At 42.9% G+C, this 23,429-nt stretch overlaps 1 pseudogene; it reads right to left on the bottom strand.

Moving 5' to 3' along the window:
* Positions 1–6,108: 6,108 nt before the first annotated feature.
* LOC139008139 (GTP:AMP phosphotransferase AK3, mitochondrial pseudogene) lies at positions 6,109–6,806 on the bottom strand (annotated as a pseudogene).
* Between the last annotated feature and the right edge of the window lie 16,623 nt (positions 6,807–23,429).

Genomic DNA, 23,429 nt, shown 5'->3' with positions numbered 1-23,429 from the left:
AAATTTTAAATGATTGCCAACCCATAAACAATGGAATATTTCACACTTGAAAATGGATGAGCTTCCAGAGCAAACTGCATGGGAATTAAGACTACCTAAGAATGAACATGGTGATAACATAGAAGCCAGACTTGAGGTGTGTTTGGGTCTTATCAGACACCATTCAGACACCATTGGAGCTCACCTGCACATATGTTCCCATGAGTATCATTCAGGAGCATTAATGGGCACACTGCAGATTCACCTGCTGCCTGTGGGGTTCTACTCAGAGTGAATAAAGAACTTTCAGAAAACTTACGGGAGACAAGATGAATGCAGAATTCTGGTTTATATAGGTGGCCCAGAGTCCCCACTACTCAGTTTTGCTACCCAGACCCTGACCCTGGGCCTGAGGGACACGTGCAGTTTTCATTTTGGACCCACTGTTTCATGTGTATGAGCCCCACAGGCCGTGGAGCCTGTGAGCCTGCACTAAATGAAGGAGCTCAGCTCAGGAGGGCTTCTGAGGGGTCCCAGTTCCTGCCCTGACTGAGGTCTGGTTGTTAATAATTCCTGAATTCCCAAGATTTTTCATACCTAGAGTGTGCACTGTCCCTTCTGCTGCTATCCCCACACAATACACAGTTTATTTGAGCAAATTTGAGTGGCTTCAGACGTGGTAGCCAAAGGAGCTCAACTAAAACAACCTCTGAAAGTTAACCTAGCAAAGGCAAGAGGCCATGGGGAATGAAACCAGACTGTGTGGCTCAATTTCCACTACATCACCTGGAGCCATTGGTCCCTTTAAGAAGGCCCTGCATCTACCATGTTGGTGGCCCCAGAACCCCTGTTGATGTAGACGCTTTTAAGCTTCATCCCACCCACAGCCTCTGGGCAGAGCTCACTAGATCATAGAAGACATCAAGCTATAAAAGGCCTTTACTTTATTTCTTTAGCCCCCACATTCTTACTCAAGTTGTCCATTTGCATATTTAGGAGATATTTTTAAATGTGTGCTTGTGTTTTGCTGAATTTTGATGACCTTGCTGAGAAAGAGAGAGAGAGAGAGAGGAGGGTCCTCACTGTCAGCACTTAGAGACCTGAGTGTTTTCTGGTCCTTGCCCAAGGGAGTGGGTGAGCAGCATGTTTTAGAGCCACGGTGCAGTTCTTTGCTCTTTTCTGTGAGTCAGAGTCATGTGTTATCTAAAATAGTTGGTGAGTGTGGGCAGGGCAATCCAAACATAATAGCAATTCATCAAATTTATTCCCAGGGAGACTGTGCCCCTCATCCAGAGCCTCAGTGAGGCTCCGTATGACCATTGTAAAGGTCAGATTAAGCACTCCCATTGAGCTGACTGGTGCAGCTCAACCTTGAAGATCCACACTTGCCCTGCACGCTGTGTCTTTAGGGAGTTGGGAGCAAGTAGATCTGACCAGGTGTCTGACACTAAGCAGGCCCATACTTGTGGCTGGGCTTCCCCAATAAACTGCACAGAGCGTGTGGTTACCTAACAATGCATAAACTCAAGACTCAGACATGTTTGGGATTTCTGCATTTTTAAAACATGTATTTGCTGATGTGGCACCCTCCTCCCACCACACACACTTGTGTGGACATATTATTGTGCTGTTCCCGTGAGTGTTCACCCAATAGCTCATGCTGATTGTAGGACCAAGGGCTAAGTTCTGAATCTACCTGGGGCCTGTAATGCTCAGCTGGCTGTTCAGCTTTAGATCATTGAAAGGGTAATCACATGACTATTAGCCAACACATGTGAGACATGATGAAAGAAGGCTTCTGACTTGAAAAGGCCATGTGGTGATGAGCAAACTCTAGGCAAGCCACAGCTGTAATGCATCCGAGCACAGAATGGACACCCTTTCCCAGAAGTAGCAGCGGCCATGCAAGGAGAAGTAGTTGTTAAAAGTATTGGAAAATATCAGTGCAGCAAACGCTGAGCCATGTCCACGGATTACATGTGGCAAGTACCTGTTGTGTCAGAGAAAACTTTTAGAGATTGCTCTATAGTGGGCAAGGAGGAAGGTTTGCTGGACTAAGAAATATTTCATTACCACCTAGCCTTGCATTAGGCAGATATGTGACTGAGGGTTTTCCTTCAGCTTCCCTTTTAGTACCATTTTATTTTTATTTTTTTAAATATATTTTTATTGATTTCAGAGAGGAAGAGAGAGGAAGAGAGCAATAGAAACATCCATGATGAAAGAGAATCATTGATTGGCTGCCTCCTGCACACCCCCAACTGGGGTTGAGCCTGCAACCCAGTCATGTGCCCTGACTGGGAATCAAACCATGATCTCCTGGGTCATAGGTCAGCGTACAACCACTGAGCCATGCCAGTTGGGCCAGTACCATTTTCTTGACATCCCTCCTGGCTCTCACACATCCCACCTCACCATCACCCATGCTTTAGGCAATCATCACTCTTTCTTCCCTCTTATTTCCCTCATTTTAATCCTGGAATAAGTATTAGCCATTGTGTTGAGTTTTCTGAGATGATTCTAAGATTATTATTAACTATGAAATAGAAAAATGTGTCACCCTTTTAGTGACTATCATCAGAAGAGGAAGGACCTGTGGACAATAAGTGGACTTTTTTTACTTTCTTGAAACCACAAATCATGGTTTAAGGCAGGCTCTACTTAAGGCAAAGAAAATGGTGAACAGCATATCCAGCTGGAGACCAGAAGCATAAAACCATCCAAATAGAACAGTGATGGCGAACCTTTTGAGCTCGGCGTGTCAGCATTTTGAAAAACCCTAACTTAACTCTGGTGCCGTGTCACATATAGAAATTTTTTGATATTTGCAACCATAGTAAAACAAAAATTTATATTTTTGATATTTATTTTATATATTTAAATGCCATTTAACAAAGAAAAATCAACCAAAAAAATGAGTTCATGTGTCACCTCTGACAAGCCTGTCATAGGTTCGCCATCAGGACAGTGTCCCTGAAAAGGATTAGGGTTGTTGCTAGGTATTGCTGCTGCTTTTTTTTTTTTTTTTTTTTAGAACATTTCTCCTCCTTTGGTGCTCACACATGCAGCAGCAACTCTGGCTGGCACTTGGTATCGCTTTGGGACTGACTAGTCACTACAGCTTCCAGTTAAGAGTTTAATCTGAGGGTCCCTGTCCACTTTATTTATGAGGACATTTTAAGTGACAAGAGAGCTACTAACAAAGTGCAATTGAGTTGAAAACTTTGCTTTCAGACTATAGTTATTATAGCTTGAATCTCGCCTTATTGTCACTTGCAAAGGCTAACCCAGAGCCCAAGCTCATATAAATACAAAAATATCATTTGATTGCTTTATTGCTTAAATTTGATAACTTTTGAAAGCAATGTCATGGAGACTAAGGAAAGAAAGATTCTAGGATTGTTAAACTTGCTAATGATTTTCACTGATTCCAAAATTATTTCTGAAATGATCACTTTTGGAGGCATATCCTATGCAATGTATCCACCTGTGATAGCCCCATGAAATGGCTGTTTCAAATGGTAATGACTCCAGGAAGTAGATCCTATTCTTGCTAGATAAAAACCCCAATAAGACTTCATTTGCTTCAAAGTAATTTACCTGGACCTCTTGACTTACCCAAGTTAATGGGTCTTATCAATGTCCCAGTGCTCAAGGAATGTAGTAGGAATACTTTTCATTTTTTATAAGGAAAAATAACAAAAAATTAAGAAGGCAGAACTAGAGCATGTTCCCTCTGAGTGTAGGTCTGTTTTTTTTTCTCCTATCACAATTCCATCACTTCTCTTGCTAATATTTTCTCACTTCTTTCTTAGTCCTAAAGATTTTCTTCTAATTTATTTCACTCTCAAATTCCCCAATAATGGATTTTCTATTCTCATCCCAGAGTCTTTCCCGTCAACATTTAACCTTACACCCTCCTCGTTTCTTCTACTTCATGATTTCTTCCTCATAAAATCACAATTGGGTGGGCATCTGCCACCCATGCAACCCTGGCTCAGTGGGATATCTGATAAATTCCCAAAGCCTTACAGTTTGGCAGTAGCTAAATTCTGTATCCGCGTGGCCTGCCGTCCTTTTCATTTAACACACCATTCTGATTACCTGTCGATAATCCTGGCCCCTTTGGAGTCCTTAACGACCACCACCAATTTTGAATATTTCTTCCAATCTCCTGACATTATGACAATTTTCTACGCTTGCTGAAGGGAGGGTGGTGCCACCATGTCATGATATTCAAAGTCCTCTCACATACTTCCCCAATTCTCTTCCTAATTCTGACTCCCCACCTGCACTCTATTCAAATTCAATATTCATTCTGCTTACCTGGTGTTTCCCTACCCGACGCTGGAGAAGGCACTGCTGTAACGTTGTCTAGATGATCGACCACCAAAAATATGCAAGGACCTCACAAGACCATAGGCCTGAATCTAGATTGTAGGCCTAATTGGAGAATAAGGACAACCCACAATTTGCACATAAACAAGTTCCCATTTCAGCGTAAGTCACTAATATAAAAGGTAGCTGTTTAGAGAAATGCATTGTGTTTTGGGTCACCTCGTCTTCCAAATCCATTTAACAAGCTTATTTCAGATTTTTAATTAGGACCAAGCCAAAGCTATTGAAGACTAGAAAATAAAGTAACTACATCATGATCTTATTGCTAGTTGATTTCTCAACCACCACACTTGAAGGGAACATCATTAGCTGAGTTTAAATACAATAGAGATATCAGAGAATTTAAACAACCAGCCACACAGGAAAGGCTGTTTGAACAAGCTTCCAAAAATCAGTAACTAGAATGACATTTGATGTGGCATTTGGTGAGCAACACAGATCAAATGAAAAAATTGTTGGTTAGACATTGTGATGACTAATGATACAATAATGATAAACTACCTATTGCTTAAATATCTGTGTGGGAGAAAAGAGGTGACGAGGAGGGCAGAGCCTTTTGTATGAAAGTCCCCGCTGGTGAGACTGCCAGGTGGTTCTGAGCTCCCGATGGACCCTGTTTTGAAGGCTGGCCCTCCAGAGGTAATCCCATGGTGGTTTGCAAAAGCTGGAAGCTTTTATAATACAACAAACATAGCAATAAGCATAGCCCCCACCCCTGATAACTAAATCAAAGTTATCAGGGTATTCAGTCTTAAAGCTCCAAGATGATTCTGCTGTGCAGCCAGAATCGAAAGTGGCAGCTCTAAGAGGTCCGATGACTTTGTATTTTGAGGGTGGACAGGGAAATCTAGTTTCCTTCCAGGACTGTGGACTAAGTATACTCTACAGCTTCTTCATTCCTGCAGCAAGAGCCTCAACTGATGACCCTAAAGAAGAAGTGACACTTCCAGTGAACCAGAAACGTGGATAAATCCTAAGGTGTGGGATGTTGACCGGATTGATGCAAAAACAGAAAACCCGTTCTACAATGTGCACAGAAGACTATTGCCACAAAGGTGAAGAGGCCACCAAGGCTACACCATCCCCAAAGATGGCAAACACCAGAAGCATGAGAGCATTAAGGACAATGGACATGTAGGTCCCTGGGGCACTGCTGCAGGAGGGACCAGAGATTCATCTTCCAGTGATGCCCTTTCATCCACCCTTGCGCCAAACAGCAGCAACAGGGTCAGTCTCCAGGTAGGGAGCCCAAATTAGACAGGGATGGACATGGGTCATGAGGATGGCTACTGCCAGAGGAACGGGGTACCAGAACTGAACACACTGAAATCTCACCCAGTGACTTATCCCTCTTCGCTAGGAATAGGCCAGTGGGCAATTCAGAACAGCAACATCTCCAAGAAAAATATGGCAACCTTATCAAACAACTATTTTTACTGAACAAAAGTTAGATTACTGCCAATTGCTCTTTGAATTTGGCTCTAGAAGAATTTTTTTAGAGTCTCGCCATCTCTGACGATTTTGAGTTACATACAGAAGATAGCTGGATAAAACACACCAGACAATTTCAAAAGATAAGTCTTACTATCTGACTCATTTGGCATATCTTTACTACCCAGAATAAAATCCGTAGAAATAATACGAATATAATTTTCAAAGAATTCATACATGGTGGAGTCTTAGAAGGAGGAACTTCTCAATGAAGGGAGGTAGAGATGCTCATCTCGCTAATTACGAGCATTTTTCCTCATGGAAAAACCAATGCTTCCAGTGGGCATGGGGAACTTTGGTTTGCAGGCAAGCATGTATGTAGGGCCAGAGCTTGTTGGTTTCCGTTCCAGAGAAGGTTTCCAACACGCCCTTTTCCTGGTAATATTCCAGAACCGGCTTTGTTTGGTCTTTGTAAGCCTTCAGTCTCTTGATGAGTATCTCCGGCCTGTCGTCCTCGCGCTTAATGAGAGGCTCCCCCGTCAGATCATCCACGCCCACCACTTTGGGAGGATTGAATTCGAGGTTGTAGACGCGGCCGCTGGCTGGGTGGACCCAGCGAGGAGAGAGGCGTTGCATGATGGCCTCAAAGGGCACGTTCAGGTGCAGCACCAGGTGTGTCTGATACTCTCTCTCCAGGGCTTCCGCTTGTGGGAGTGTCCTGGGGAAACCACACAGCAGCCAGCTGTACTGAGCGAGGTTTTTCAGCTCCTGAAGGGTCAGCGGAGTCATGATGTCGTCCGGGATGAGCTCCCCCTGCTTCATGAAAGGCCGGGCAGCACACCAGTTTTTGTGTCCCTCAGTATGTTGTCTCGGAGCAGTTCCCCGCTGGAGAGCTTCTTCAGCTCGCAGTGCCTGGCGATGCGCAATGACAGGGTGTGCTCGCCGGAGCCTGGGGAGCCCATGATCACCGCGCGCAGGAGCTGCTCGGCCACCCCCATGGCTGGCAGCCAGGCCCGCCGCGCTGACAGTTGGACCCCGGCCTGGCCTGCGCGCTTCGGCTCCCGGCTCCCGGCTCCCGGCTCCCGGCTGGAGGCTCGGCAGCGCCGCGAGGACACGCATGGGACACGCGCCATGAGCGTGCAGCCTGCAGAGGAAATGGATTTAAAAAGTAGACACTACCGAAGAGCCAATTCACGAGTTGAAAGATTGAGACAATAAATTCTCCCACGATGCAGCATAAAGATGCAGCATTTTCACAGGTAGAAAATGAAGAGGATGGAGGGATGCAGTATTTCAAGACATAATTAAAGAGGAGACAAGAATTTCCCAGAATTAAAGAATGTTACGAGTTGTAAGAATGGACAGTGAAACAGTCCAGACTGCATCTCGGAGCACATATGGGCAGAGAGGTGTGAGAAAAGAGGTTTCTGCTCAGGGGTGTCCCCACGGCAAGATTGGAAGGCAACTTGGCAGTGGCTAATAATTGTTTGAAAAGACTTCTCAGAATCTTCCTTAGACAAACACTTTCCAACAAGAAGGTACATATAAGATATTCACTTCAGCCTTATTTTTAACAGTGAAAAATTGTTAACAAAAGAAATGTTCACTGCTAAGAGAATGGATAAGCGAATCATAACCGTACTGTGGAATGTCAGGCAGCAGCTAAAAAGACAGAGGCAGATTTCTGTAAGGTAACATGAAAAGATTTCTAAGACATAACTGCAAAGAGTTGCAGAGTGATATAATTTGTGTTCAGTTTGTGTTAAAGTGTGATGTAACTTATGTTTAAATATACCTGCTAAGTAAACTGGGAAACCAAGTTTCAAGCAGTGGAAAGACATGACTTAATTTTTGTTTTTAAAAGATTGCTTGTCTGCAAGAATAGAAGCAGGGGGAGCTGTCAGGAGCTATTTCAGCAGGCCAGCAGAGAGGTAAGGAAGTACTGGTTAGCCCAGCCGGTGTGGCTCAGTGGTTGAGCTTCCACCTATGAACCAGGAGGTCATGGTTCGATTCTGAGTCAGGGCACATGCCTGCGTTGCAGGCTCAGTCCCCAGTGGGGGGCATGCAGGAGGTAGCCGATCAATGATTCTCTCATCATTGATATTTCTATCTCTCCCTCTCCCTTCCTCTCTGAAATCAATAAAAATACATTTGTATATCTATATATATAAAAGCCTAAGCGACCTTTATGACTGGACGACCAGACGACCGGACAACCGGATGACTGTAGCTATGGCATGCACTGACCACCAGGGGGAAGAAGCTCAATGCAGGAGCTGCACTCTGGTGGTCAGTGTGCTCCCACAGCCAACCTCCCGCAGTCCCTCTCCCCCGGCCAGACCAAGGGACTCCTACCCATGCACGAATTCATGCACTGGGCCTCTAGTATATATAGAAAAAGAAAGTATTGTTTAAATTTAATTCCTCCAGTATGAGTGAGATTGGGAATCTTCTCATTTGTTTTTGGACCATTTGCATTTGTAAAATTCTTAAAATGACAATTATGGGCTTCCTTAGAAAAATGTTTTAGGTTTCGTTTACTCCATGAGCTGTGCAAGACCCTTTCTTTGTCTTGGGGAGTCCGATTGCACTGGCTTAATACTGCATCAGGCTTTGCATCACATGGTGCTAATGCTAATTAGAGGCTGCTGAGCCACCAACCCCGCATCCACTTCATTCTCTTCCATTCTTGGGCCGCTTCATTTCTAAAAAAGATCCATAAAAATAATCTGATGGGCTGTTCTCATTCTATAAACAAGAGAGAGCTATTTCCAGAAGACAGATTTTGGGAGCACAAGCCTAATTTCTGTATTTGTGTTTTGTGGCAGCAGAGTAGCACTGCTGCTCTAATTTCTCAGACTTCTTTTTTATTAGTTCTCTATTTTCGGTCTTTAAATAGTGATATAATCTCTCTTATTGTTTCTGTATCCAAAAAAGTTTACACTGAATACCTAAGAAGATTCAAAAGGTAGATAGATGGATATTTCATAGAAATTGGGCCTACATCCTGCAGCCAAGGGAAAAGAAAAGATGTTATAATTTGAAACAGTATTTTTAATAATACTAGTTGATTTGCATGCTATTGTTGTCTTTTAGGATAATTAATTATATACAAAAAAGGGATCCCACCAAGGCCTTTCTATCCTGGATAGATTTAGACACCTTACATTCAACCTTTACTCGAGGTATCTAATTGGGTACCAGAGTCTGATCCCAGAATATCCCAGAGAGAGTGTATCTGCAGAGAGTGGGTATCATTTATTTGTCTCCAGGTGTGAGTGGGAGAGGATGGGCTCCAGAGTAGCATAGAGAAGGCACACTCCACGTGGGCCTGCTGGGACCTGTCAGACCCCTAAGAACACTGAGTCATTCTGGCTCCTGAAACCACCTCGCCTCTTCCTCCTTTTCCAAACTGATGTCACATAAGCTGTTTGAGAAAAATGGTTATGAAACTTGGTCTTGATAGCATCTGATGAGATTCTTAGACAAAAAAACATAACCAGTAGCCAAGTACTATCATCCAATATATTTGACCTCATTTAGCAAAAGAAAAAAAAAATAAGTCTAATGCCAACTCAAAAGTTTATTGACATTTTCTAGGTATTTCTTTACAGTAGCAGAAGCCAAATGGTAGAGCAGTAAAATAAAAACAGCAGTGCTTCTCAGATTAGGCCTAAGTTTTACAGCACTAATCATTTTGAGGTGAAAATTTCTAAGTTAATTTATTGCCCACTCCCTAGGGGAGAGTTAGCAGTTTAAGGCACCCAAGGAAACAGAGCTAAGAGCTGCAGTAGGGTAGCAGGTGAGAGCATCATTCATTCATTGGTTCAGCAAACTTTCAATGGGCATTTATCTAGGTGGCTAGTTGTTCTAAGCACAGGGGATGAAGCCCATGGGAAATACTGAAGCATGAGTGTTGGTGACTTTCTAGCAGGCATTATGGGCCAGTGTTGCCCAAGTGATCCTCTGGGGAATTTGAGATGATTTTAGATCTCTGCCAGAGAATGTTTCCCGCCCCCTACCTCTGGGTTTGATAAGTATATTTTATTTTTCACACTATTTTATTACGGAAATTTCAAAGATACATAAAATTAGAAAATAGTATAGCCCCATGTTTCAACAATGGTCAACATTATGCCAGTTTTATTCCATCTGATTTTTCTTCCTGGAGTATTTTCCAATTATGTTTTATCTTATATTTTTTTCCTGGAGCATTTTAAATAATGATACTTTTTAATTTTAATGATGGACTATTTATGTTGTAAAGTGTATAAGAAAAAACAAAACTAGCCAATCAAACCTAATACTTCAGCGTATTCTTGCTTAGGACAAAACTTCACTATAAATTTAAGTTTTAAAACTGCTACAGTTTTTTAAAAAAACTGACATGGCAACGTTCAACAGGGGAGTACATAAATGACTAAAGTTTATGGTATTGGTAGAGGAAGTAAGAGGTTAAGAGGAGGTAAGAGACATCCTCCCTCCCTCAGTGAAATTACAATGGTCAGAAGAAATTCCTTCCTCTATAGAATTGCTAGCGCCATGCCTGGCACTTAAGCACCTCTGACAGAGAAGGTAATACTGTATTTGGAAGGCATCTTTGATTCCAGAGAACTGATGCTGGCTAACATTTTATTAAGGAACTACTGTGGGTAGACACTGTGGTGGGAGATTTACATATATTATCTCATTTCCTCTTCATAGCCACACTATGAATAGATGTTATGATCCCTATTCTTGAAATTAAAAAATTGAGGCTCAGAGAAATCTATTAAGTGGATGAGCTAGGACTTGAATTCAAGCCTGTCTTCCTCTGAGTCCATGTTGGTTTTCCACCAAGCTCCCCAGGTAACCAGGGCCCATTCCCAGGCCTCCAGGAAGCAGCGGGGTAGTCCAGAGGCCTGGTGCAAACCTGATTCTTCCATTTGCTAAGGTTGTGACCTTGAACATTTCACTTCACTTTTTCTGAGCCTCTGTTTCTTAAGCATAAAATAGGAACAATAATACCAATAAAGCAATTTGCAAGCACAAAGTGGAATAATTTATATAGAAATCTGACATTGCAGGCACTAAATGTTTGCACTCTATTTGAAGGCTTCTAGCAGGGCCTGCGATTTTAAGCAGCCCTCTTCCCTTTCTGGGTCTTGGTGTCCTCAGCTGTAAAGATGATGGGGTTGGCCCTTAAAGTCCTTCCAGGGATAACATTCCAGAATTGTATCTGATTGCCTCAGTTACTAGTACTGACTCTGAAGTTAATGGAAATAACTAGGTAAACTTCCATTCAGTGTGATTTTATTTGTAACTAGAGGCCTGGTGCACGAAATTCATGCATGGGGGGAGTCCCCTCAGCCCAGCCTGCGCCCTCTCCAATCCAGGAACCCTCAGGGGATGGCCTAAACCAGCAGTCGGACATCCCTCTCAAATTCCTGGACCGCTGGCTCCTAACCACTTACCTGCCTGCCTGCTTGATTGCCCCTAACTGCCCACCCCCCAGCCCCCGCAAGCCTGATCACCCCTAATTGCTTCTGCCTGCTGACCTGATCGCCCCCAGCTCCCCCCCCTCCCTGCCGGCCTGGTTGCCCCCCCTGCTGGCTGGGTCATCCTATGCAGCCTGCTGCTCGGTCATTTGGTTGCCCCTCACTAATCCCCCTGCGAGCCTGGTCGCCCCACACAGCCTGTTTAGTCATCCATTCGGTTGCGATGGTTACTTAGGCTTTTATATAGATAGATTATTTATAATTGTCTTGGTCTGGATTCCTTAGAAAGCAGAGCCTGACAATGCTCTGTTGCTGCTGCTCTGTTAGGGATACAATCCCAAGGAGCAGAAGCCAGAGATACTGGAGTGAGGCTGGGGAGGAGGGAGAGAAATTTGAGCAGGCATAACTGAGCTGGTTGCCACCAAGTGCAACTGATCGCTCTGTCTTATGGAACCATGCTCTGAACAGCTGCATCTTAGGACAGACTGTCTAGGGTGGGGGAAAAAAGAGAACAGATTTATCTACTTTTCATTTCCTAATTGGCAACAATTTGACCATGAGATGTTAATTCCTCTGTAACTCTTGATTGTGCAATGCTGGGCTTGAAGCAAGGTTCCCTGCACCCCCATCTTGGGGAAGCCCAGGATGGGAGGTGAGAGGCCTGTGGCATGGGCATGAGGCTGGGTGCGCATGGGAGCAGTTGGAGCTGGTGACCACAGTGGCCAAGTGTGTAATACACCCAACCAACTCCCAAACAGAATCTGAAGGGGCTTTCTTCATAAAGTAAGGATGAGGATGAAAGAGGAAATAATTCATAGAAATTTTAAAAAGGTTTCAGTTTCTTATTCTGAAAAGGGAGGGTAATAATGACACTCACCCATAGGGTTGTTGCAGTGATAGAGTGAATTCAAGAAGTTAATATTTATAAAGCATTTAAAATATATGTGGCATATGAAAGCCACTATGTAGATGTTTGTTTTTAAAAAATAAAATACTAGCTACATAAGCTTAGATGGCTTCGGCAACTGAGCATTAAATTTACCTCTAAGCTTTCTAGCAGTTCAGGAAAAAAGGAAATATGATCAAAATGATCTGAAAGAGAGCCAAGCATTTAACTGGCATGAAAACCTAAAGGGAATTGATCGCAAGGGACATTAAAAAGCAGAATGAATTATGTTTTCATAATGGTCTAAATATGGCTAATTCTTTCACTGATGCTTTATCAGATATAGCTATTTCTTCCAGAAGCTATGATAAAGTTCAGGTCTGTAATTTTTCTAAGCATTATTTTGAATCAGTGGTTCTAAAAGCAGGGGCAGTGTTGCTTCCCAGGGGTCATTTGGCAATATCTGATGGTATTTTTGGTTGTCACAACTTGAGGTGGGAGGTGGGAAGGGGATAAAGGTACTGACATCTAGTAGATAGAGGCTTAGGATGCTATTAATATTGCATGGGACATACCTATACTAAAAATATATTTGTTGTTTACCTGAAATTCAAATTTAACTGGGAACTCTGTAGTTTAATTTGCTAACTCTAGTAACCCTCGCCGCTAAACTTTCTGCAGTGCATAAGACAGCGCTCCACAGCAAAGCGTGGTCTACCCCAAATGGGAATAGTAGTTAAGTTGATAAACCCTGCCCTAAGGGGAGTATAGATCTTTGCACATTTTCCTAGAGGAATGGAAACATCGTGTAGATGTTAAAATATATTTTCCTTAGTCAGACTTTTAAGATTAGTTAGCTGACAATTAGTTTCAGGTCAAAACCTTTGGCCTCGGCCTAGTTTAATTATGTCTGTGATGCTGATGAGAGCTCGAGTCCTGTTGCCAACAAACAAGTGACAAAGGGGACCATGTATAGGAAGCTCCTTGAACGTCCCCGCTGCTCTTTAAATATCTTCTGTCCCTACCAATAGTTTGTCAGTTGCTACCTCCTGCCTCACCTGGTTACGTGAAGAGATTTATCTCATAAGCAGTTAATCCAGAAACATTTACCCAGACTGACATTGACTAAGGTGATTTGGACAATAAAAAAGAGGCAGAAAATAGAGGCTGCGATACTAAGGGTCTTGCATCTCAGTGGCAGAAGTAACTCAAGGGAAGGATACTCCGTGTCTTCACGTGGGATTGAGTAAAGGTCAGGGGTTGACGGTAGGACACGCTGGAACAGAGAGCTGGGCGAAGTCCATTTTCCAAAGGAGGGGCTGTGAGTGTGGGCAGTTGTTGGGCTCCGGGGGCATGTGGTCTTTCCAAGCAGGGAGTCCCAGCTGGCACATGGCTCTGGACGAGGGTGGCATAAAAGGCTTGGTGAAAAGTCAGAATTTTAATCCCTCTTTCTCAAACGAAACTCCCTTTACTTCTCTGGCTGCCTGTTGCCAAGGTCCACATCACACTGCTTTTTAAAATAATTTTATTAGACTCTTCTTCATGTAATAGGAGCCAAATAGTACACCACAAAGAAAATATTCTCTAAGTAGAGCTGGAAGAGTCCACGATGTAAAGTCCCTTGTGAAAATGTTGGTGGGTTAATCCCTCACCTCCACCCGCTTCCCAGGCCTACCTAAAATGAGGTAAAGATGGTTTATTGGTGTCTTCAGTTATTGTCCAGAGGATATGCATTGCATTAAAAGAAACTGCAGAGGGTGCGTTACTAACCAGAAAATGGCACAGGAAATGGGAAAATCAGCTGCCAGCTGCTGTCCTTAGCTAAATTGCTGTTTACGAAGGTGGAAGATGCTCACTACCCAGTGCTGGCTCACCTGAGGTTCCACAAACATCTGTCTTATTCTTAACCCATATTCAACTTTTTTTCCCTTTCCTTAGTCATTTCTTAGTTGTGGGGAGGTGGCCCCTGCATTTCCAACTTCTTCATGCAACGGGGCGGTAGGGGGCGGGGGGGGCGCGGGGGGCGGGGCGCGGGGGGGGGGCGTGGGGGGGGGGGGGAGAAAAGAAAGAAAGGAAGAAAAGAAGGCAGAACCATGCTTGGTATGATGTAATATAATAGCAGATGTTCACACCGGTGACCCTGATTTACCCAGAAAGGATTCAGTGACAGTGTCCTCTGTTCAGAGAGCAGGGAATTTTATCATCCACTTCTGAAAGCTTGCCATAAAAAACAGCTGAAAATAACTTTTTTGTCTATGATTGAAGGGTTAGTTTCAATTCTCTGAAAAGCTGACCTCTGTGGTACACTTCCTTCTCCATGTGGCTGGGAAACAAGGTACTGCTGTGCCGCGGTTCCCAAAGACACCGATGATTGAAGCAGACGGTTCGCGATGGCATAGTCATTTTTTTTAAATAAAATTTTTCTGATGGAATGATGTTAGATTACTGAAAAGTTGTATAAATAGTTGTTTTCATAAATCTCATCATCCAGTTTCCCCCCATTGTTAACTTACATAACCAAAGTACATTTGACAGAACTAAGAAATACATTGATTGGAACACTACTATTAATTCAAATCCAGACTGTGTTTAGATTTCACTGCCCTTTGCATTAATATCCTCTTTCTGTTCCAGATTCCAACCCAGGCAACCACACTGCATTTAGTTGCCCTGTATCCCCAGTCTCCTCTGGTCTGTGACAGTCTCTCAACCTTTCCTTGTTTTTCTTGACTTTGACAGTCTTGAGGAGGACTGGGCAGGTATCCTGTAGAATGCCCCTCCCCCCAAATTGGTTTTGTCTGTTCTTTTTCTTTTTTTTTTTTGATTAATAAATCTTTATTGTTCAGATTATTACAGTTGTTCCTCTTTTTTCCCCCCATAGCTCCCTTCCATCTGGTTCCCACCCCACCCCATGCCCTTACCCCCCGCCCCACTGTCTTCGTCCATAGGTGTACGATTTTTTTACCAGTTTCTTCCCTCACCCCCACACTCCCTTCGTCCCGAGAATTGTCAGTCCACTCCCTTTCTATGCCCCTGATTCTATTATATTCACCAGTTTATTCTGTTCATCAGATTTTTTATTCACTTGATTTTTTAAATTCACTTGTTGATAAATATGTATTTGTTGTCACTTTGTTGTTCATCATTTTTATCTTTACCTTTTTCTTCTTCTTCCCCTTCTTAAAGAATACCCTTCAGCATTTCATTTAATACTGGTTTGGTGGTGATGAACTCCTTTAGCTTTTTCTTATCTGTGAAGCTCTTTATCTGACCTTCAATTCTAAATGATAGCTTTGCTGGGTAGAGTAATCTTGGTTGTAGGTTCTTGCTATTAATCACTTTGAATATTTCTTGCCACTCCCTTCTGACCTGCATGATTTCTGTTGAGAAATCAGCTGACAGTCGTATGGGTACTCCTTTGTAGGTAACTAACTGTTTTTCTGCTGCTTTTAAGATTCTCTCTTTGTCTTTTGCCCTTGGCATTATAATTATGATGTGTCTTGGTGTGGTCCTCTTTGGGTTCCTCTTGTTTGGGGTTCTTTGTGCTTCCTGGACTTGTAAGTCTATTTCTTTCACCGGGTAGAGGAAGCTTTCTGTCATTATTTCTTCAAATAGGTTTTCAATATCTTGCTCTCTCTCTTCTTCTGGCACCCCCATAATTCGGATGTTGGTACGCTTGAAGTTGTCCCAGAGGCTCCTTACACTATCTTCATATTTTTTAAAAATATATACTTTATTGATTTTTTACAGAGAGGAAGGGAGAAGGATAGAGAGTTAGAAATATCGATGAGAGAGAAACATCGAACAGCCGCCTCCTGCACACCCACTACTGGGGATATGCCTGCAACCAAGGTACATGCCCTTGACCAGAATCGAACCTGGGACCCTTCAGTCCACATGCTGACGCTCTATCCACTGAGCCAAACCGGTTAGGGCTATCTTCATATTTTTTTATTCTTTTTTCTTTTTGCTTTTCTGGATGGGTGTTTTTTGCTTCTTTGTATTTCAAATCTTTGACCTGATTCTTGTGATCCTCTAGTCTGCTGTTGGATCTCTGTATATTATTCTTTATTTCAGTAAGTGTATGCTTAATTTCTAATTGGCCCTTTTTCATATCCTTGAGGGTCTCACTAAATTTTTTGGAGGTTTCTATAAGATTCTTGAGTAACCTTATAACCGTGGTTTTGAACTCTATATCCAGTCGTTTGCTTTCCTCCATTTCTTTAGTTTGTAACATGTTTCGTTGTCTCCGCATTTTGGCTGCTTCCCTGTGTTGATAGAGTGGCTTTGTGTGCTAGGTGTCCTATAGGGCCCAGTGGCTCAGCCTCCCTAATTACCTGAGGTTGACACTCTTGGTGCACCCCTTTGTGGGCTGTGTGCACAGTCTTGTTGTAGTTAATCCTTGATTGCTGTTGGTATCACTGGGAGGAATTGACCACCAGGCCAATTGGCTGTGAGGACCAGCTGTGTCTACAATGGGAGAACTGCTGTGCTGAAGATACCCTTATGGAGCAGGACTTGCTTCCATGGGGCTTTGGTGCTCACTGAGTCTGCCCCTTGAGTGTGTTGCTTATGGATGTGAAGAGTTGTACTCTGATATGGTCTCACTCTGATCACTGGGTACACTGGCTCTTGGAACTCCAAGGAGGTGCAAAGTCAGCCACTGCCTGAGGCCACCCAGCAGGTGCTACAGAGAGATCTGCAGATTCCTCCTCTTTGTTTGGGGTTTGGAGGTGCCCAGATGAGGCCCAGCTGTGAAGCAATGGAGGCTGCTGTCTAGGCCTTCTTTTGGAAGCTTTGGCGCTCTTTGACCCAGCTGCAGTTTGTTAGGTTTTTAGATTGCAAAAGAACAGGCCATTCATATGCAAAAGCCTCTATGCACAGCTTGGTGGGGTTGTAAATTGGGTGGGGTGGGGTCTTAGGGAATCATCAGGGCGGAGCAAACCGCAATGGCTGCCAGTCTGCTTTGCCTCGGAGAGGTCCTGGAGTCTCTGTGTCCTGCAGCACCGTGCAGGAACAATGATCCCTGCAAGCACCTCTGTGAGAAAGCTGCCCTCGAATTCTGGCCTGATGCCAGACAGTCCAGTTTCTCCCCGTATGAGTCTGGGTCCCCAGAGTCTCGCCGGAACTGGAATTGGGAGCTTGTATCTCCCTCCCGATTGAAAAAGACAACAGCGTACCCAGTTGCCAGCCCTTTTCCGCACGTGCCTCCGTACCTCTGCACTTCCGTACCTCTGCACCTCCTACCAGTTTCAATGTGCTTTTCTCTTTCCTTCCAGTTGTAGAATTTTCACTCAGCCAGCCTTCCCGTGGTTCTGGATGATATCCGTTTTGTTTTTTAGTTGTAGTTTTGAAGTGGTTGTGCGAGGCAGCAAGTACAAGTGTGTACCTGTGCCACCATCTTGGTTCCTCCTCCTGTCTGTTGTTTTTCACATGATTAACTGGGGTTGTGGGTTTTGGAAAAGAATGCTACAGAGGTGAAATGCCCTTCTTGTCACATCATATCAGGGGTATATGATACCACGTGATATCTCTGGTGATGTTAACCTTTATCATTTGGTCCCAAGTGGTGTCTGCCACATTTGCCCTCCAGACACAATGCCAGGTACTATGGGACTGAGGATAATAGGAATTCAACACCTGAGACCCAAACTCAAAAGTTTCACAACTGAAACTCATTATGTCCCCAAATAATGTATTATCTTCCCCTGCAAGCTGCTCTTCCATCAATGTTCCTAATTTCAATATCCATCCAGTTGCCAAAGTCAGAAACCTGGGAGTCATCTTTGACTCCTGCCTTTCTCCTGCCACTCAATTATGCCCAAGTCCTACAATTCCTGTTTCCTTAACATCTTAATCCTTCCATTCCTCTCTAGCCCCAGGCCATTGCCCTCATCCAAGTTACATTACCAACCACACACCCAAATTACTATGGCACGTGCTCAACTGGACTCCCTGCCTCCAGTCTTGCCCCCTTCAATTATCTTCCACTTTGGAGGCTAGAGAAATCAAATCATATTATTCCCCCAGTTAAACCTGCCCTACTGTCCTTAAGACAAAATCTGAACTAACAAATTTACAAACCTCCAAATCTCTCTTTTGATTCTGCCTCTAGTCTTCCTTCCTACCCTCTTTGCTTCAAACTTCATTTACCAATCATAACCAGCTTTTTTTACTTTTCCAAATACACTCTTCTCTCACCTCTAAGGATTTCACACATGCTCTTCTCAGTTTAGAATATGCTATCATCCAACCTTAATTAGTTTTCAGTTTTCAGCTTAAATACCTCTTTCTGCAAGAAAAACTGACAAAGACTCTCTCTTTTGAGCCCTCAAAGGAGATAGCCTCCTCTGAGCCCTCTTTTTATCTAGGCCTCATCTTTGGCAGGTTTTAGCAAGAATTCTGCTAAGTCACTTTGGCAAGAACTGATCAAGTTCCTCATTCCACACTTGTTGTCTGAGTCTCTGACCTGCCTTTAGCAAAAATCCTGTTAGGTCAATTTAGCAAGAATCCCCAACCCTTGATGTCTTCTCTTAGTATTTTTTGGTCCACTGACCCCTTCCCTCTGCTTCTTGGCTGTGACTCCCCAGCTGTCTTTGCTGTATTTGGAATAGAGTTCAGTTCTATACAGAAGTCTCTTTCCCTACTGCAGTAGTTACTGAATAAAGTCTGCCTAGACAGCCTTTAACCAGTGTCTGGCTTTTTTTCTCCTTAACAACTCCCTGACCCCTAGGTGAGGTTAGGACCCCTATCACACCCCTCTTCTACTTCCCCTGTCATGAGTCTCATTATACTTTATAGCAGCGGTTCTCAAACTGTGGGTCACGACCCCTTTGGGGGTCAAACGACCCTTTCACAGGGGTCGCTTAAGACCATCGGAAAACACATATATAATTACATATTGCTTTTGTGATTAATCACTATGCTTTAATTATGTTCAATTTGTAACGATGAAATTGGGGGTCACCACAACATGAGGAACTGTATTAAAGGGTTGCGGCATTAGGAAGGTCGAGAACCACTGCTTTATAGTAACTTCTTCTCTAAATATGTGTTGTTTATTTTTTTAAACTGCAAGTGTGCTGAGAACAAGGATTAGGTCTAGGTCACCTTTGTATCCCCAGCACAGCCCAAAGCTGTGTAGGACAGTCAAGGTTTGTGGAATAATGGATTGAGTTTTGGGGTTGCTCACTTGCCTGCCTGTATGGAATGTTCCACCAGGACAGGAAGTTTTAGGTAGTTTGGGGGACCATCCGAAGGTGTAGTCGGCCTGCACCATGAATGAATCTGTATCTACTTCTGCACTACTGAGCAACTCTCCTGGGTCTGGTCTGCCCTGGAGCAGAAGCACTGATGTGGTTTTCTCTAGCAATGCCTCCAGGTACAGGTGGCCGCTGCCTAACTCGTTCACTTTCTCAGGCAGACATTCTCATGACAAGTGCCTGAAGCTCATTCGTGCACTCTCTATATTTGTTTACCTGTCTTTGTCTCCATTTTTGGCTTCTACAAAAAATAGAGTAGACCTAAGTTAATCAATTCTAGTGCTCAGGCATAAAAAGGTGATTGCTAAGTTCTTCATTTAATGTAACCATTCTTCATTTTGCATCTGTCTCTCTGCTTATTTATTTCATTGAAGCTTAGAGGCAGTTGACTGCTTTTGATGCATTTTGGGAGACTGATGAAGAGTATCAGGTTCATATTAAGCTTGAATGGGGGCTTTCTGCTGTTTTGAAAGAGATAAATGGCCAATAATTTTCAAACAGAAATATCTGCATTTTAATAAAGTTTGGAATGTGGGTAAAGGCAAGCAAAACAATGATTAATTAAATAAAAAATTAGCTTTTATTAAGCAAATAGATTAGAAGCAAAAGATTGTCATTAATCTGACATTAAGAGACCAAAGGGACCACCTGTAAGTCCTTCACAGACCACCAGACTGCACTCCAAAGGGGAGAGGTCTGATCAAATCCCATCTAACTAGGGTGTCTCTGTCATGGTTTTAAAGGTTTATGGAAAAGAGAATCCTATAACCTCTATGGCAGATCCTTCTCGCTGTTGGACATGCTGACACTGGGAAACCTGAGTCTATTGATTTTTCACTTAAATTCTTCATGCTGCAGGTAAAACCTAATTCCTTTTGTCTTTTTTGCAGTGTAGGAGGAAACAGAAGCTTAAAGAGGTTAAATTACTTGCCCATAATTACATCTAATAAGTGGTAGACTGAAGATTTGGACCTAGGTCTGTCTTAATCTACTAAAGCACCCCCTCTTTTGTTCTTAACCAATGGATTCCTTGCCTGGTTAATTAGATTGTTCAATAAACAAGCTAATTCACTTCCTTAGTTAGCTCAGATTAAACATAATGCCCACTATTGTCCATAAACCCATATTTTTCTAACTCTGTGTCCAGGGGTCCAGGTCAGTGTGAGGCTGCCTTTGGGAATACTGGAGATGGAAACAGAAGACTGCAATGCAGCATCGCCTGGCGCAGTTCGTGAACAAGCTAGGAAGCAGTGAGTATTCCAGGCCTTTAGTATAGTTTTCTACTTCATATTATCCCATAAGCTCTGACATTTAAAAAGTGGTAAAGGCTAATCTGAGCTCAGGACTAGTAACCCTGCCTCAGATCCCTTGTCTGTAAAATGAGGATCGTAGCACTCCTAAGTAAGGATCGATGCCACAGTACATGTAAGGAGGTTGAAACAGAGCCTAGTTGATAGTGAGCCTTCAATAAAGCTCAGGTATGAATAATATATTTAAATTGTTACCATTATTTTTGTTATTATTGTTGTTGTTATAAAATAAGAGCAAGGTGTTTAAATACAGCCACAGCCAATAAGTGGTGACTAGGCCTCTGTACTGAGGTCCTGACTGGCCAGTGACTCAGCAAGTCAGGTGGTAGCTCCAGCAGCTGCAGCTAAAACACACAGCCAGGGGCCTAACCACCCTGAGAATTTCGTACATTCATTTTAGCTTTTCCCAGAATTATATCCACTGTTGAATTTACTAACATTTACTCATAAAATATTGTTGTATTTAACTTTTGTCCCCAAAGCCTTACTTTGTAGTGCTCCTACTTACACTCTATAGTTTGGGGGTTTCTGTTTTTCATTACAGCTCGTTGATTATTCACATCCAAACCTGGTTATTAGTCTTATATCTACTCTTCAAATTTTCAACCATTCTTCTTTATACTGAATTCCTATTTTTGCATTCTTATTGAATTCTTCTGACTTTTCTCTCATCATTTGTAGTTTTGTTTGTTTCATATTCTATTTGACCTTTGTCTAAGCTTGCATTAACATTTCTTACATAGCTCATCTGTTTGCTTTTTTACACTTCTTAAAACTTAAAAACCTTTGTTTAAGCACATAAATGCTCAAACTGCACAAGAAAGTATACTTACTATAAAAATGCTGAGAAATGCATACAATTTTTATAAGTACTTGTCCATACTTTATTCGCTTCATATATTGAACACTTGTCTAAAAGTTGTAATTGTAAAAACTCTATTATATTTAAGTACATGAAGCAAACAAAGCTCAGAAATGCATAGCATAATTATGAAATGTTCCCTGGCGTTGCCAATTTTCATTAATGAACATGTCCTTACTACGGAGATCACTAGGTACTTGGACATTCATTAGCTGCAGGAGCCCCGTGAAGAACTCTTTCAGATGGCAGGCCTGTGTTCTCTGTTATCTCCTTAGCCTGCAGGTAGAGCCCATGGGGTTCTTCTTTCCCCTTCTACAACAGACACTCACGTCCACATGCCTTGGGTTATCTCTCTGAAACTTTCTCCTTGGAGACCACACTTGAAGTTCATCTTGATCAGATGTTATCTCTACACAAAGAAAGGAGAGGGTGAAAGTGTTTCAGGAGTTCACTAATATGCTATGCCTGTATCCCCAGCCAACCCTTCACCCCACCCTGACAGCCCTATACTTGTGAATGAGTGTACTTGCTTGAGCGGGTGGGGTAAGAATATACCTATGGGAGTTTGTTAAGAAGAAAAATAACATGTTTCAGGTCTTCCTAGCAATCTGGATGCTGGTGGAGGCCAGTGGATGGCAGTGTCATTCATGTTCTTCTCTTTCTCTGAGTGAAAACTCTTTCATGGCAAATGACATTGTGGCAGATGGACTCATGCAAATATAAGATGTTACTGAGAGGTCAGGTCATAATTCAGGAAGATTTCATGGGACCTATTGACAGGACCTTCTGAGTAGCTTTCTGGCACATACACCCTAATTATGTACCCCTGCCCAGGGCCAGCCGCCCACGTTCTGGGTGTCCACACAGTGAGTCAACAGGTGAGTACCTCCTCAGAGGCATGTAAATTAAACACATTACCTCTTTCAGCTTCTTCCGGCTGCTGGGTAGCAGGAAGTAGTCTAATTAAAGCAGATGTGTCCTAAGCATCTAGATTGGAGAAATGAGAAGTATCAGGAAGTCAAAGGTTTTTTAGAAAGCCTAAGATCCTATATGAACTGATGATGAATTTGTAGAAAATGTTAATTTGGAGACTGAGGTGAAAGAGGTGTGCAGGAAACAGCCAACCAGTGATTTCTGAAATCTAACTATGACTCAGCAAACCACCGCAGGCACTGCTACCAGAGGAATGCACACCTCACTCCCCATAAAGCAGCAGGTGCAAAAGCTGCCCTCTGCGAATTCCTCTGGACCATCACAGCAGCAGAAAAGGAATCGGGCTTCTGTCAACACCTGGACCAGAAACCAGGGAGACTTTTTTCCTAGGAAGTGGATGCCAATAACCTTTTGCAACAGATGTAGTAACAATACAGTGTCAAGCTCTAAAAAAAATCTTTTTAAACCATAAAGCTGTTTATTCTGTTACTGGAAAAATGAGATATTCTTTCTTCCTTTGCTTGCTGTATCCCATAGGAGGCAAGCAGGTGGGAGATGGGTGTGGGTGTGTGGCAATTCCTAAAGGTTCTCTAAAGGAGCCTGCTACAATTCCCCACTTTTGTGTCCACAGGACAGACACATTAGGCAGCAGGTTACACAGGAACTTGTAAAGTCATGATTCTCAAACTTTCAAGTTGGCCACAAACTTCCTTCTATATATTTGTCTGGAAGTTCATTTCTTAACCTATGCAGTCTTTTCTTGCCATTTTTAAAGTGAAATTTTAACCAAACCTATGTAGAATTTGTTCTGTATTTCTTCCCATCTGCTCGGTAGCATCGTTGACTCAGATCACTGCCTGGGAAAAAGTAAAAAGGGAAATGGGAGAGGAA

Source organism: Myotis yumanensis, unplaced genomic scaffold, assembly GCF_028538775.1.
Source record: "Myotis yumanensis isolate MYYU_CA2020_CCGP unplaced genomic scaffold, mMyoYum1.0.hap1 SCAF_4, whole genome shotgun sequence".
NCBI lineage: Eukaryota > Metazoa > Chordata > Mammalia > Chiroptera > Vespertilionidae > Myotis > Myotis yumanensis.
The sequence above is the reverse complement of the archived record's forward strand: the minus strand, read 5'-3'. Positions and strand labels throughout refer to the sequence as shown.